Consider the following 12181-nt stretch of genomic DNA (forward strand, 5'->3'; position numbering starts at 1 on the left):
TCCCCTCCTCCCAGGCCGAGCCAAACAATCCTGCATAGGCCCCAGGTTTCAAACAGCCAACTCATGCAATGAGCACAAGATCTGGTCCCACTGCCTGGATGCCTCCCAAACAGATCAAGCCAATCAACTGTCTCACCCATTCGGAGGGCCTGATCCAGTGGGGACCCCTCAGCCATTGGTTCATAGTTCATGTGTTTCCATTCATTTGGCTATTTGTCCCTGTGCTTTATCCAACCTTGGTCTCAACAATTCTCGCTCATATAAACCCTCCTCATTCTCGCTAATTGGACTCCCAGAGATCCACCCGGGGCCTAGTCATGGATCTCTGCATCCAGATCCCTCAGTAGTTGGATGAGGTTTCTAGCACAACAATTAGGGTGTTTGGCCATCCCATCACCAGAGTAGGTCAGATCGGGCTGTCTCTCGACCATTGCCAGCAGTCTGTTGTGTGGGTATCTTTGTGGATTTCTGTAAGGCCCTCATTCTTACACAGCCGTCATTTACCCACTGAACCTTCTCTGGGGAGATGGCTCATCTTTAGTCATTAATGAAAAACTCCTTTAAAGGCTTCTGTTAAAATTATCTGTGAACTTTTCAGATTATAAAGCCTTTTCATCTCTAAAAATAAAGTGGATAGCACTTTAGAATAGGGAGAAACAGTCTGTGACTTCACCTCCATGAACAAAGCCATTTGCTTCTAATGAACAACCATGGTGGCAGAAATTTGCATTTTGTTACTTTTATTTTTTTTCTTTAATGCTGGATGTCTTTTTCATGGAAACAACTGCTAAAATATAATCTGTTTTATAAATTTTTGAATCTTATGAATTATGAAGTATTATTTTTAGAATTATTTTAAATTGTAAAGTCTTATAAATATTAGGTTTTTTATTCCTTTCCAGGATGTACAAACTTCAACATTTCCAAGCATTATTATTAATAACATAAATTATCTAAAAGTATAGTTAAACAAATCTGGAGTCACCTCACATTCAACCCCCTCATGGTCTTTATTCCATGCAACAGAAAAGAATTGGTTTATTTATTCTTCTGGTCCTCGACTCTGTAAGTTATCTTAATAATAAGGTTACCAGGGTTCTGATTTGATAAATGAAGGCCCAAACTGCAATTTTATTACTTAAGTAAAAAGCACCATAATCTTTGCTGTTTTTTAAGGAAACACACAGTAGGTTCTCATGAGTATCTGTATGGATTTGCTGGAGCTCCATTACATTCCTTGCCCTTAGTGTTTGTGGGTGGAACAACCTGTTGAAACTGAGATCACCAGAGATGGAGAGCCTGTTGTCCCCCCCCCCCCACGTCACATATAAAGCAAATACATCAGATGTGTTTGTGAGCAATATTTTTCTCAGGTGTCCTAAGACGTCTTGGCCTATGAAAATATTTCACGAATGCACAGACACTCCCCACTTGAAGATTCCTTGTCAGGTAACCTGCTATTTGTCTTCGGTTCAGGATTCAGCATTGATGCTACAGGTCATTGCTTCCTGGTATACTTTTTCTTGTGCTCACACATTACTTTCAGTTTTTCAAAGAGCTTTTGCACACAAACAAAGGAACTTCTTTCTTGTGTGACTAATGTTGCTGCTTGTATCCAGATTAGAAAGGAAGGACATTGAAGTAACAAATGATAGAAAAATCATGTGAGTCCAGAATCTTTTGAACAGAATCAAATAACTGTTGTATCAGTCCTCCATATATGAAATGTTTTATACTGCATTTCGAAGCTGACTTCTATCATTTGAAAACTTTCAGATATCTTGATTATTTGCGCTAGTGAGGCACTGAGATGCTTTGCCTGACTTTCCAGCTTACTTACAGTGATACCTCTATACCCTTGGGGTAATAATCTTTGTTTTTATTTTTGTCTTTTATAAGACTTTGTTTTTCAGGAACAAGCAGCATATGGATCTTATTTATATCTTTCCTTCTGTAATATGTAATGGTGAAATCACTAAAATATACTAGTAGCCAGTAGTGATAGTGATCAACTCAGTTCCTTTTCAAGGTGGCCAGTATATCTTGAAACCACTTAACTATCATAACAATCCTAGAGACAAGCTCTTCTCCTGAGCCATTCTATAGATGAGGAAGCAGAAGTACAACACTGCTGTTCATACCCAGCATCAAATGAAAAACATAATATGTGTTTTGACTATAAGCTTTTTTAATAGAGACCCACGTTTTTCCAAATGTCAGCTTTCTTCAAACAGTGAAATTACTAAGATTGTGAGTCCAACATTCAAGCAAACTAAGACTGTCTTATTCATAAAACAAACTGGAAGCATGGTCTCATAGAGCTGGGAGGATCAATTTAATAATCTTAATCTGTGTAACTGGATTTATGGTGAGGTCTTTGATCCACTTGGACTTGAGTTTTGTGCATGATGATAGATATGGATCTATTTGCAGTCTTCTATATGTTGACATCCAGTTATGCCAGCACCATTTGTTGAAGATGCTTACTTGTTTCCATTGTACAATTTCGGCTTCTTTGTAAAATATCAGGTGTTCATAGGTGTGTGGATTAATGTTAGGGTCTTCAATTTGATCCCATTGGTCCACATGTCAGTTTCTATGCCAGTACCAAGCTGTTTTTATTACTATAGCTCTATAGTAGAGCTTGAAATAAGTGATCGTGAAGACTCCAGAGGTTGCTTTATTATACAGGATTCTTTTAGCTATCCTGGGTGTTTCGTTTTCCATATGAAGTTGAGTATTGTTCTTTCTAAGTCTGTGAAAAAAATGTGTTGGGATTTTGATGGGGATTGCATTGAATCTGTATATTGCTTTTGGTAAGATTGCCATTTTTACTATCGTTAGAAGAGAAATTAGGAAGTAGTCTTGACTGCATTGGCACAAGAGACCACTTCCTAAATATAACACCAGTAGCACAGACACTGAGAGCAACAATTAATAAATGGGACCTCTTGAAACTGAGAAGTTTTTGTAGGGCAAAGGATACAGTCAATAAGCCTACAGAATAAGAAAAGGTCTTCACCAACCCTACATCTGACAAAGGGCTGATCTCCAAAATATATGAAGAACTCAAGAAACTAGACATCAAAATACCTAACAATCCAATTAAAAATGGGCTACAGAGCTAAACAGAGAATTCTCAACAGAAGAATCTCAAATGGCCAAAAGACATTTAAGGAATTGTTCAACATCCTTAGCCATCAGGGAAATGCAAATCAAAACTACTCTGAGATACTATCTTACACCTGTCAGAATGGCTAAGATCAAAAACACTGAAGATAGCTTATTTTGGAGAGGATGTGGAGCTAGGGGAACACTCCTGCACTGTTGGTGGGAGTGCAAACTTGTACAGCCACTTTGGAAATCAGTATGACGGTTTTTCGGAAAATTGGGAATCAATCTTCCTCAAGACCCAGCTATACTGCTCTTAGACAAATACCCAAGGAATACTCAATCATACCACAAGGACACACACTCAACTATGTTAATAGCAGCATTATTCATAATAGCCAGAACCTGAAAGCAACCCAGATGCCCGTCAGCTGAAGAATGGATAAATAAAATATGGTACATATACACAATGGAGTACTACTCAGCAGAGAAAAACAGTGACATCATGAAATTTGCAGGAAAATGGATGGAACTAGGAAATATCATCCTGAGTGAGGTAACCCAGACTCAGAAGGACAAACATGGTATGTACTCACTCTTAAGTGGATACTAGATGTAAAGCAAAGGATAACCAGACTGCAACCCACTGCTCCAGGGAGGCTAGTTAGCAGGGAGGACCCTAGGAAGGATACATGGATTGCCCAGCAGAGGAAAAATAGATGAGATCTACATGAGCAAACTGGGGGTGGGGGAGTAATAGAGGGCAAGTGATAGGGGATGAGAACAGGAAGTTCAAGCTGGAACAGGGACAGAGTGGGAGAGCAAGGTAAGAGATTCCATGATAAATGAAGACATCATGGGAATAAGGCGAAATAGAGTACTAGGGAAGGTCCCTGGAATCTACAAGGATGACCCCACCTTAGACTACTGGCAATAGTCGAGAGGGTGCCTGAACTGGCCTACTCTGGTGATCAGATGGCTGAATACCATAACTGTCATCATAGAACCCTCATCCACTGACTAATGGAAGCAGATCCAGAGATCCATGGCCGGGCTCCATGCCGAGCTCCAGGAGCCCAATCAATGAGAGAGAGGAGAGATTCTATGAGCAAGGGATGTTGAGATCATATGTGGAAATACACAGAGACAACCAGCCAAACTAGTGGAAATGGATGAACTGTAGACCAATAGCTGAGGAGCCCTCATGGTACTGGACTAGTCCCTCTGGATAGGCGAGACAGTTGTTTAGCTTGAACTGTTTAGGGATCCCCAGGCAGTGGGATTGGGACCTGTCCCTGGTGCATGAGCCATCCTTTTGGAGCCTAGTGCCTATGGTGGGACAGTTTGTGCAGCCTTGGTGCAGGGAGGAGTGTCTTGGACCTGCCTCAACTGAGGGTACCAGGCTCTGCTGACTCCCCATGGGAGACCTTGCCTTGCAGGAGGAGGGAATGGGGGGTGGGTTACAGGGGAAGGCTAGGGGAACAGAAGGAGGGAGGAGAGGGGAATCTGTGGTTGGTATGTAAAATGAATAGAAAATCTCTTAATGAAAAATAATCTTAATCTGTTTGATTTCTTAGAACTTCAGTTGTATTTACAAGAGTGTCAATATAGTTTCATCTGTGAGAATTAAACTAATAAACATGTAAGAACCTAATGATACCAGGCTCAATTTAGATTATTAATAAACATTTTAATTCTTTCAATCTTGCCGACTGAATATATAAATCATATTCTTGTTCTTGACCTATACTGTGAATTTACATGTAACTCATTGTAATTTTAATCATCTTTGCACTTAACATAGATATGCTTATATGTAACATTTCATAATTGCATTAAATTAATTTCATAGTTTTATCATTAGTTGCAAATCTGTCTTTAATACTATAATTTTTCTCTGAGTCAACAGCAATCCAACTTCTTCGCAATTTACTTAAAAAAACTTACTTTGTCCCTATTCAATATATTCCTATTTATCTATGTTAGAGATGATGTCACATGGAAGTCTGAATATATTTCAGTTTTTGTTGAAAATTTCTTCTGCTATAGTAGCTAGAAAATGGAGTTTTTATTTTTGTTTGAATGTCCTGTACAATGTATTTAAACCAAACTCATCCCCTCTCTCAACTTCTTGTAGATCCATCACCCTTTACCTACCCAACTTCATGTCCTTAAAAAAAAAATTATCAACTACAGTTTGTGCTGTCCACATTCTTTTGGATATGTGGTCTTTCACTGGAGCATTGTGGGTCTATCAAGGGCCACATCTTCTAAGAAAATTGACTCTCTCTTTCCCAGTAGGTATCAGTTGCCAGTAGTTCCTCGGGAAGTTGTATGTCATAATGCTCACTTCTCTCCATGTTTGGATTTTGTCTGGTTTGGACTTGTGCATGCTGTCACAATTGCTCTGAGTTCATATGTCAACTGTCTTACTGTATTGAGGCAACACTATTTCCTGTGGTCATCTACCACCTCTGACTTTTGTACTCAATCCTCCTCTTCTTCCAAAAAAAATTCTGAGTCTTGGTTGGAGGGGGATGTGACATAGATGTCATATTTAAGACTGAATTTTTCCCAGTCTCTGTTCTCTGAACCTTGACTGATTGGGGGTCTCTATGTTAATCACTGTCCACTGCAAGAAGAAATTTCTCTAAAATTGGTAGGAGGCTAAGCCTCATAGAATGTCAGTATCACTGTCCGTAAACATTCTAAGAATGCTTCTCTAATACTTAAGTTAATAAAATGCAATTAGAGAGAAATGGAAAATTCACCAGATATTTAGTTTCAAAAGAATATGAATTTACAAATTTAAATGATTTCCCATACTGGTTTATTGATTAATTGCTTCTGCATCTTCATAATATGGCAACTTTCACCAGAGGGCAGCAATAGGTTGTATGTTTTTTAAGTCTTTTATTTCTTGATTTTGACTGAGAAAGAATCATCTACCCATTGAAGAATATTAGAGGTATAGTAATATAGTGAGTTCCTAATAATTGTAAAAGAATAAAACAAGCTATGGATAATATTAGCAAATTGTTGTCATGATTATTTCCAAAAAATAAAATAAGCCATGGATAAGATTAATAAATTATTTTCAGTAATTATTTTAATAACTACGTGTAGTCCTTTGAATATAATATGCACCTTCACTTAAAAGCTAAATAAACTTAACAAGTTTGTACAAATTTACCACATAATCCAATCTATATTAGACTCATTTTTTTCTCCTTTTTTAAAATTTATTTAAATTTTTTTTCCATTTTACATACCAACCACAGTTCCCCCTCCCTCTCCTTCTCCCACTGTCCCCCCAACCCCCCATCCACTCCTCATAGAGTATAAGGCCTCCCTTGAGGAGTCAACAAAGTCTGGCATACCAAGTTTAGGCAGGACCAAGCCCCCTTCCCCCTGCATCAAGGCTGAGCAAGATATCCCACCATAGGGAATGGGCTCCAACAAAAGTCAGTTCATGCACCAGGGATAAATCCTGGTTCCACTGCCAGGGGCCCCACAAACATATCAATCCACACAACTGTCACCCACATTCAGGGGGCTTACTTTGGTCCCATGCAGGTTCCCCAGCTGTCAGACCAGAGTCTGTGAGGTCCCACTAGCTTGGGTTAGCTGTCTCTATGGTGTTCCCCATCATGATCTTATACACCCTTTGCTCATGTAATCCCTCCTCCCTATCTTCAACTGGACTCCAGGAGCTCAGCCCAGTGTTTAGCTATAGATCTCTGTATTGGCTTCCATCAGTTACTGGATGAAGGTTCTATGATGACAATTAGGGTAGTTACCAATCTGATTACAGGAAAAAGCCAGTTCAGACACCCTCTCTGCTATTGCTAGGTGTCTTAGCTGGGGTCATCCTTGTGGGTTCCTGGAACTTTCCCTAGCTCCAGGTTTCTCCCTAACCCCATAATGGCTCCCTCAAGATATCTCTTTCATTGCTCTCTGTAGCCAGAAGATTTCCTGTGTCCCAGCCTGCCAGGACAAATCTCTCCCACTCGTGTCCCCCAAGTAAACAAAAGGAGGCTTATATTAATTATAACTGCATGGCCATGGCTCAAGCTTTTTGCTAGCTAGTTCTTATATTTTAAATTATCCCATAACTATGAATCTATGTATTGCCACATATTCCATGGCTTTACCTGTGTCCTATTACATGTTGCTCCTTGGAGAGATAGCTGGTGTCTCCTCACCTTTTTCCTGTCTCTCTCTTTGAATTTCCTACCTGCCTCCAAGCTGCCTTGCCATAGGCCAAATAGCTTTATTTATCAACCAGTCACAGCAACACATATTCCCAGCATACAGAAAGACATTCCCCCATCACTTCCCCTTTTCTGTCTAAACAAAAGGAAGATTTTAACTTTAACCTATTAAAATTGCATAATAACAAAACAGTTGTCAAGCAAGAATTATAGTTACAATATCTAGTCTATTTGTATTTAGCAAAATTAAAGAAGATATCCTATCTATCCTATATTTGTGAGTCTAAGATTTCATATCTACCTTATCTCTTTTCATAACCAAGGGAAACCATAATTAGAACTATCTAGTCTTCAACTACATCAAAGACCTCAGAAGGATATAATATTACCTAAGTAAACAAGAAATGTACTGTAAGCAACTTTCAAAAATATAGAATGGCCGGGCGGTGGTGGCGCACGCCTTTAATCCCAGCACTCGGGAGGCAGAGCCGGGCGGATCTCTGTGAGTTCGAGGCCAGCCTGGTCTCCAAAGCGAGTTCCAGGAAAGGCGCAAAGCTACACAGAGAAACCCTGTCTCGAAAAACCAAAAAAAAACAAAAATATATATATATAGAATGACAGAGACAGCTGCCTGCCTGGACAGTCATCCAAAATTCTTCTGCATCATTGGGGCATCCATCTTTAGCACATAGGCCTAAAGTCTCTCAGTCACTTTTCTCTGTGTCCCGTAGAATGTCTGGCAGTCTCTTCTGCAAAGCAGGAACCTGAATGACTATCTTGCCTTGCAAAGTTCAGTGGTCACCTTCCTATGGGTCCTGCATGTCCAGTTGGTACAACATTTTGTCAAGCAGTCCAGGCAAGAACAATTCCTTGCCCAAATGGCTATTTTTGCCAAGAAGAAGATAAACTCCATATGGAGTATCTTCCATGCCCATCTTTCTCTTTGAAGTAAATTGGTGCTTCAAAGCACAGTATCTCATTGTTCAGAAAGTCTAAGTTTTAACACATTTTAAATGCCATATTCTGTGGGCCTTTGAAGTGTTTGAAGATTACCTACCTAATTGAATTATATCTATGTATACCTAGAAAACTTAGCATGACTATAAGTTTGACTATCATAGAAGACTAATTATTAATCTGTATTTCTTAATTATCCTTTACAATTTAAATGAGCTGCACAAACATAACACCTTAAACAAGAGTAGAAATATACATACAATATAACAAAATTAACTTTCAATTTGTATCAATAAACTACATAGCAATGTAAAACATTTCAAATAAGTTTTGCTCTTTAAAAGTAGGTTCAATAATCTACCCTTTCATCCTATCATATATTTCTATATCATATCCTCCTTTCTTTTTTAGAAAGAGATTGACTATGACCAATAACAATTTGTAACCCACAACCTAAACAAAGGCAAACATCCATAATCCATTCTTGGGGAATGTGGGCGTAGTTTTTTAAGCTACTTCTTGCTGATAGAGGGTACTGGTAATCTTATGGAAACACAAAGAATATTTTAGGATTATGGTCAAGTCCTGACAGGAGTAGTCTGTAAGGCTGTATTCTCTGAGCCAGTTGCCTTGAAGCTGATTTTGGATGTTGGATGATCTGGGCCAAGGTATCATCAGAGACCTTTCAGGGAGTCTTGGCTGGTCAAACCATATTAGCCTGGAAGCAATCCACAGGTTCTCATCTTCTGTGGAAATAAAAGCAGAAACTCTTTTCCAAAGACATAAATTTCAAAATCAAGATACCTTTAAAACATACATACTGATTTAACTCAGTAACTTTTACAATCAAATGTCTCTCTGCTGTTAAAAATCCCAAAGACAACACAATCCAGATTCACTGTGTAATATCCATCTTTATGTGGCTTATTTTTTATACTACCTTTACTGTTTCTTTAAAGACTTTATTTTTTAAAACTATTTCTTTATATAACTATCTATATTCATTTTCTTCTCTCTTCCAAGCCTACATACATTTTTACACACATTGCAAACTATTTAAAGTCTTGTTCCATCTGAATCTGCCTTATTGTGAATCTGTTGCTTTAAACTGCAGCATTACTAGAACTGAAACGGTGGCTTTGGCTGCTGGCTCCGCCCACCTCACCTTTCCAATATGATGGAGGTAATTCACCTCCAGCTCTGGGCCATGTGTACCACCAACTCTCAGAAGCAGTGGATCTATGCTTCTATCAAAGCAGCATGTAGCCTTGAAACCTCTTTTTTTTTCTTTCCTGTACTAACAAAAGCTACATCTGTCACAGTGCAGGGCACTGTGCAGCTTGGAGATGCCACTGTGTACTGTGGCAGAAATCCGCCATGCTGCACTTAAGCCCACACACTGCTGCGAACCCGCCATACTGTAGCTCACAGCTTGCCTGAGAGACACAACTAGGAAGCTGTCTTTAGCTCCGTTTTAGAATCTTTTATTTTTAAAGCTTTCTCAGGTTTAGGTTGAAACTTTTGCCCCACATTTTGGCACCATTTGTAGCCAGAAGATTTCCTGTGTCCCAGCCTGCTGGTAGTTGGAACAAATCAATCCCACTCACATCCCCCAAGTAAACACACAGAGGCTTATATTAATTATAACTGCTCAGCCATTAGCTCAGGCCTACCACTGACTAGCTCTTGTACTTAAACTCAGCCCATTTCTGTTCATCTATATGTTACCACGTGTTCCATGGCTTTACCTCTGTGCCTTTACATGCTGCTCCCTGGACCACGGTGAGCTGGTGTCTCCTGACTCAGCCCTTCCTCTTCCCAGAATTCTCTTTGTCTCTTTATCCTGCCTATACTTCCTGCCTGGCTTACTGGCCAATCAGCTTTTTATTTATCAACCAATCAGAGCAACACATATTCACAGCACACAGATCGACATCACCCATCATTTCCCTTTTCTTTCTACATGTCAACATCCAGTTATGCCTGCACCATTTGTTGAAGATGCTTTCTTTTTTCCATTGTACAGTTTTGACTTCTTTGTCTAAAATCAGGTGTTCATGCCTGTGCAGATTAATGTCAGGGTCTTCAGTTTGGTTCCATTGATCCACGTGCTTATTTTTATGCCAATACCAAGCTATTTTTATTACTGTAGCTCTATAGTAGAACTTGAAGTCAGGGGTGGTGATGCCTCTGGAAGTCCCTTTATTATACAGGATTGCTTTGGCTATCCTGGGTTTTTTTTGTATTTCCATATAAAGTTGAGTATTGTTATTTCAAGGTCTGTGAAGAATTGTATTGGGTTTTTGATAGAGATTGCATTGAATCTGTAGATTGCTTTTCGTAAATTGTCATTTCTGCTATGTCGATCCTACTTATCCAAGAGTGTGGGAGATCTTTCCATTTTCTGATATTTTTTTTCGATTTCTTTCTTCAAAAACCTAAAATTCTTGTCATATATGTCTTTCACTTGTTTGGTTAGAGTTACCCCAAGATATATTATCTTATTTGTGGCTATTATAAAGAGTGTTGTTTCTCTGATTTCTTTCTCAGTCCATTTATCATTTGTATAGGGGAGGGCTACTAATTTTTTTTTAGTTAATCTTGTATCCAGCAACATTACTTTGTTTCTATTTTATTGATTTCAGTCTGTTAGTAAATTGATGGCTGAAACTGCAAGGAGACAGTTCAGCCCTAGAGGGCAAGGTATCCTGGATACCTCGAGCTACTCAGAACAAGAGCTCTGCCCTGAAGGTGTGCTAAACAGCTCCAGGTGTCTGGGACTGCAAAGAAACAGCCCAACCTTGGAAAAAAAATTTTCCTGACTTCTCGGGAGAGTCAGGCCTGGAACTACTTCAGCAAGGAAGGGTATCCTGACTCTTTGGGAAAGTCAGAGTATCCTGACACTTCGGGAAAGTCAGGATATACCTGGTGTGATGGGGGATGGTCTTTTTGCAGGACACAGCAATCCTGCTCCTCTCCTGGAGAGCCACAATCTCTGACTCAGTGTTATCAGCTCTCTCTTGCTCAGTCCACTATGGGATATTCCAGCAAGGTTCTTCTGTTCAGCTCCTCCTTGCTCAGTCCACTATGGGATATTCCAGCAAGGTTCTTCTGTTCAGCTCCCCCTTGCTCAATCTACTATGGGATGTCCCAGCAAGGTTCTTCTGTGCACCAGTGAATGAAGGTCTTCACCCAAAACTCTTTTGAGAAAGAGGTTTATTTGAGAAGGAGGAGTCCAGGAGAGTAGCTGCCTCTACCAGGGTGGAGAGAACAGCTCACAACTGACCAGGCAGGGTGGTTTATATAGGATGTCTAGGGGGTGGAGTCCACTGTGATTGGTTAGTTTTATTCTGCCCAGGGATTGGCCAGTTTTGTGGGCAAGGGGCAGAGATGGCCCTGATTTCAGGGCCAAATTATGGTTCTTTCACCGGCCTTTCTTGGCTTTTTGAAACTATCTCTAAGGCCAGGGCACATTTCTTTCACTGACTCTGATTCTAGGTGCCAAGAGTGTTATTTTAGTACTAGTTTCAGAGTCAGGGCATATTTCCTGGGTTCTGGGTTTGGGGATAAAGTGTTCATTTCTCTGGCTCAGGTCCCAAACACAGCCTGTGTTTCTTTCCCTGGTCCTGGGCCCTAGGGCCAGGATTCTGCTGTCTTGCTCTGTGACTTGTTGGTTTCACAAGTCAGTTGGACAGGGGCAGAGATGGCTCTGATCTGAGCTAAACTGTGTTTCTCTCACTGGCCTTACTTAGCTTTTTGATACTACCTCTAAGGCCAGGGCACATTTCTTTCACTGACTCCGATTGTAGGGGCCAAGATTGTTTCTTTGGTACTAGTTTCAGAGTCAGGGCATGTTCCCTGGGTTCATTTCTCTGGCTCAGGTCCCGAACACAGGCTGT

The 12181-nt window shown here is 40.0% G+C and overlaps 1 long non-coding RNA gene across 1 annotated transcript in view; it reads right to left on the reverse strand.

Annotated features, from left to right (window-relative positions):
- Nucleotides 1–6474: 6474 nt before the first annotated feature.
- Nucleotides 6475–12181, reverse strand: part of LOC128106059 (uncharacterized) — an 86264-nt gene continuing 80557 nt past the window's right edge. Inside the window, exon 6 of the long non-coding RNA XR_008216580.1 lies at nucleotides 6475–9028. This is a non-coding gene — a long non-coding RNA (uncharacterized LOC128106059). The remainder of the gene's footprint in view (nucleotides 9029–12181) is intronic.

Source organism: Peromyscus californicus, unplaced genomic scaffold (genome assembly GCF_007827085.1).
Source record: "Peromyscus californicus insignis strain IS unplaced genomic scaffold, ASM782708v3 Scaffold_9__1_contigs__length_137607984, whole genome shotgun sequence".
NCBI classification, from domain to species: domain Eukaryota; kingdom Metazoa; phylum Chordata; class Mammalia; order Rodentia; family Cricetidae; genus Peromyscus; species Peromyscus californicus.